This window comes from Ixodes scapularis, unplaced genomic scaffold (genome assembly GCF_016920785.2).
Source record: "Ixodes scapularis isolate PalLabHiFi unplaced genomic scaffold, ASM1692078v2 PGA_scaffold5__190_contigs__length_132052651, whole genome shotgun sequence".
NCBI classification, from domain to species: domain Eukaryota; kingdom Metazoa; phylum Arthropoda; class Arachnida; order Ixodida; family Ixodidae; genus Ixodes; species Ixodes scapularis.
Window position 1 is genome coordinate 131,326,460 of NW_024609880.1, and position 5,264 is coordinate 131,331,723.

Below are 5,264 nucleotides of genomic sequence, written 5' to 3' on the forward strand. Positions count from 1 at the left end.
CCCAGCTGGTCACCCAACGAGCAGAAGAAGTACGACAGCTAGCCCGTCTTCGAATAAAGAACCAGCAACGTGTCGACGCAGGCCGCTACAACCTCCGCCGCCGCGACGTGGAGTTCCAGCCCGGAGACAGGGTATGGGTGTGGACGCCCATTCGCCGCCGCGGCCTCAGCGAGAAACTGTTAAAACGCTACTTCGGACCCTACAAGGTCATCCGCCGCCTTGGGGACTTGAACTACGAGGTGCTCCCCGACGGAACTCGCCCATCAAGACGCCGCCAGCCACGACCCGAAGTCGTCCACGTAGTTCGACTCAAGCCGTTCTACGCGCGTTAGGATTGTGAAACTGCATGTTTGTTTTGTTTCGCCGTAATTGTTTTAGCCATTTCCGTTTTCCTTTCGTTTTGCATCGGGGCGATGCACTTTTAAAGGGGGGGATAATGCCACCCGCAGAGCCGAGAAGGCAACGCTCGGTCACGGTCTTCTAGAAGATTCCCGGTCATTCTCGCAGCAGACGTAACTTTCCCTCTGTTTTGTTATTCTCGAAAGTGCCAGTTCATCCTCGCCCCGAGAGCGCGACGCTCGAACCTTCCTTGCCGAACTTTCGAGATAGTGACGCACGGTAGATAAGCAACTGCCCGCGACCTTGTCGAGTCAGTCTCAGTCTCGCTCGCGCTTTCTGTTTCGCCGCCGAGTCGCCGCCTGTTTTTCTGCTCCCTCGACGCTCTTTCGTTACTTATTTTTGGTTGGCACAAGTTCGCCCATTAAACCTTTATTTTCAGTTCAAGTTTCGCCTTCTCGTCGCCTTAATTCGTGACAATATGTTGTCATGTGCCTCTCTCCAATGTGTGTATTGACTCACCGAGACTGTAGCCTTTGCCGTCTGCCAAATTCTGATGAAACAAATTACAGTAGTTACCACTCTAATTACCCATGCCCTTCACGCTTTGGCATTTCTTCGACAAGAATGTTATGTCAGCAATCATTGTGAACTCGACTCAGCGCCTATTGGACTCAAATGCTGCATTGACGTTCGACGTGAACTGGAACCCATTCGTGTGCTTTACGCCGAACAAGAAATGGTTCTCAAACCAGTGCCTGGCAGTTTCTTCCACGAGAAGTATAGGTTCCGCAGAAGCTGGTTGTCTGTCCACCCACTGTGGTGGGTGACACGGTCATATTGTTCAATCCAGTCCTCGACGTCTTCATAGACCTGGCGTGAAAGGGTGTCTGAGTGTGAGGTGCGACGGGCATGCACACAGCAGTGGGTGCGGACACAGTATGCTCCTACAAGTTTGTCAATGTTGGCTTGGTCAGCTTCGGTGTTTCTGGCAAAAGACAGAATTCCAGTGGTTCTTGCTGGTAGCAGCGACTGGCTCGGATTTGAGGTTCTTCGAGGTGTATTTCCAAGGTTCGTCCTCGTGGTATTCGCTCGTCTTGCGGTTTTTCTGCCGGACTCGGGATAGGACTTCGTTCACGCCTCGCCGGGGGTTTAAGACGCGGGACAGTCCGCCACCCGTGTCCCGTTCTCGGGCAATTCGACTGAGGAGTCGCCGGTACACACAGAGTGAAGGGCTATGGGTAAAGTACCCAGCACCTCCACCAGAACATACGGTGACAGCTGAGCATGGCCTCAAACTTTCCAGAATAGTAAATATTGATAAAAGATAGGACTAGAGCAAGCATCTGTGACAATATAACAAAACTGACAAACAAGAGTCTATCCATGATCACTAACGCAGCTGCATTGCTTCAGTGGCATTCCGTCCGAATAAATCCTCTCCTTCCGGGTTTGGCGACTGCCGTGGACAAACTGAACTGAAATGGATGTAGGACCACTTTTCTGGTAATGAGCCGCTGCAGACTGTCATCGCAAAGCGGCGTGAACGGGTGGACTGGGTAGGTAACACGCGCGATGAAATGTCCGTACAGCTTGCAATTCGTGTAACGAGTGTTGATGAAACTTGTGTCGACGAAACGAGCGACGGACAAGCGCAATCAATACCAATTGCAACACGTGTGCTCCGTGAAAGTGCACGTCTACGCCAGAACAATTTGGGAAGCAGCACAACATCACCTAAAGCACGGCACAGGAACTACCAGCTTGAAGGCGGCTCTCCGGTGCGCCACACTACCAAAGTGAGCCTCCTGTCATTTGAACGAAGCGGCACCACGATTGCACACTTCCAAGCATGACTCACGCAATTTCCGTCGTTAAACTGTGTATCTAAATATATTGCACACGCTTCACTGCAGACCACGAAGATTCCGATGGTCAACGCGAGCACAGAAACGTCGCCTTAAAATATCCTAGAGGTAACTGAATCAATCCGAGATCTGAGCAACGTAGGGCCGCTTGTCTCTTTCGTGGCAATACCCCCGTCGGTCACCAGCGAAATGCACACCGTTCCTCCTTATTCTCACTTTATACCTACGTCAGACACCACGCTGAACTCTGAAGTCGCTTCCGACCGGCCTCATATGACGGCTTCCGCGTCTGAAATCAACTCGCGCCGACACGAACGACGACGAACAAAGCATCCGACAAGCTCCGGCCCAGCTGGGGCCAGCCGCTGCCTTAGCGCTGCCATCTTTTCTATGACGTCACGTATTTGGTGTGGTCACGTGACGAGTGGTCAAATTAGCGTACGATGGCAGCCGCCTTATGGAGGTCACTTTCGAGTGCAGACCGGAACCCCGGTTTATCGCTCTAAGCCCCTCTACCTCGTTGTTCCCCCTTAAGCTGAGACTCCAGCCAATGTCGCGAGAGCTCGAGGTCGCTGTTTGGAAGCGTTCTTCCGCGGAACGAGCACTCGCACTAGAAAGGCATGTCTCAAAGCCAGGTGCACAGGCGAGCTCGCGCTTGTAGCTTTGGTTGCAGTCTCAGCTTAAATAGGCGATGCTTCGAGTTTAATGCTTGGCGCGAATACCGCTTAAAACGAATACCTGACGTTTATGACCAATGAAACACGCGTTCGCTTTTCTCCCCACTCATTAAAAGTCGCAGAAAAAAAAATAAAGAAAAACCGTTCACCCCTGAACTCGCAGCCAGAACAAGCGATTACGTGATCTGGAGCAGATTATTTGCCTCCAATATTGATATAGCCACGCGCTGGGGTTGGCAATGTATCATATCGGGAACACTCCCGCCCCATATTTCATCAAATACTCCCTTCTTACAGTAGAACAATCAATCACTCAGAAATTGGCAATATACATGTTCCACAAAATTAAACTACACCCTGAGTTCGTGCAAGAGAATTACATCAACAGGGCGTCCACATACACCTTCCGTCATACGCACTACCTACAGTCGAGAATACGCACAAATTATGGTTGTCAGAAAATACTTAATCAGATTGCACAATTATTAAATAACCATCCTGAAATACTGTCCATGATTAATAGCTCTAATACAATACACACATTTAAAACCACCATAAGAAGTTTTCTTCTCCGTCTAATGTAATCTGTGTTGGTATTTTTATGTGTTTCTGTTTTATTATATCACAATTTGTATATGTCACTGTGGCCTTGTGTAATGATATAATTGTTTTGATTCGTTTTTTTTTTCTGTACATTTTGCTGCTGGACTGTACAGGGGGACGGGCCCTTGTCAGGCGACCATAGTCGCCTTTTGCCCTATCCTCCAAGACGTTTGTCTGAATAAAGTATATTCAATTCAAAGTACAGGACACGCGCTGAGGCCAGACATTGTTAGAGTTCGGCTGTGGTCGTCATTGCAGCGATTGGACACGAGCCAAAACCCGAATGCTTGTCGAGCTTTTGATTACCACGAGCCCGAATTGAGTGCTCACGTAATGCTCGAGGTGGCATTCAGTGCGAGTATACTTGAGTCCGGCTATAGTCAGTTAGAGGTTAAAAAAAAGGTTTTCGAGGGAAAGGAGGGCAGGGGAGGGGGAAGCGGGCGGATAGTTGAGAAGAGAGGAGGAAACCTTCTCCTCTGTTCAGCATTACGTCTGCTTCCTCCTCCCCAGCCAGAAAACTTTTCTTGGCCTGTCACTGACTATAGTGCCAGTGAACTCGTGTGAATTGAAAAACATTCTAATTGTTGATAAACATAAAATTTATTACCAGAAAATAGTGCTCGTAGGAGTAACCTGCAAATTTATGGCCTTGAGGGGGAGGAGGAAAAGGAGTCAGAGATATTAAAACAAAAAGTAATAAACAACGTTTTCCGAGACATGCTACAAGTAGATATCAAAACTACCGAACGACTGCACAGAAGTGGCCGTCATCCGCGGCCAGTAATACTCCGTTTCTATGGTTTCAACGAAAAAATGGTTGTACTGGAGAATCGTAAAGGGTTGAAAGGCACAAAACTATCCATCTCAGAAGGCTTTTCGCCGAGCGTGCGGACCACCCGAAGCAGCCTCCGGAAAAGTACTCAAGCCACCAAACATACTGCGACAAAGTTATTTTCGATAAGATGAAGATCAACGGTGACCTGTTCGTTTGGGACTCTGTTAAAAAAAATGAAAGCCCTGTAACGCCGAATTAGAGCGCAGCTCTTGAGGAGGAGGAGGGAAGGGTACTGAGGGTCACGTGTTATCGGGGGGGGGTGGGGAGGTCAAGTGACCTCGGGGGGGGGGTGGTGGTCACGTGACCTTGTTGGGGTCACATGACCCCTCCCCAAGGTCACGTGACCTGGGAAAAGTTTTCCGCTAAATTTAGCGGGGAAATTTTTCCGCTAAATTTAGCGTGGAAATTTTTCCGCTAGAGTTAGCGGGGAAATATTCCCGCTACATTTAGCGGGGAAATTTACCCATAATGCACCGCGCGGTGCCGCTCAAGCCGACGCCGCTCAAGCCGGGAACGGGCGCCTAAGAGCTGCGCTCTAAAACGAAAGGATGAAATTGCCCGTGAGCGATAAGATAGCCACCAGATCAACTCCAGTTAATAAAGCATGACGTCCACTAAGAAATAAGTGTACGTTGCTGCTATCGCGAAACGCGCGGAGCATTGTAAATAGGAGTGACAAGTTGGAGGAACTTTTGTTACTACCCAGGCCCGTCATTGTGATTATTGCGAAATCATGGCTACACCCAGGTATTCATGACAAAGAGATAGACCCTCCCGGACACGACATTATTTGTAAGGATCGGGAAGCCACAGGGCGTAAAGTCCCTCGATACTTCTTTTACAAGTAGCGACAACCAATACAAATGACAAAGCACATTCCGCTGGAACAACATGGCGGCATTCAGTTCCAACCTCTGCTGTGCGCCTTCCTAAAACCTGGACCGT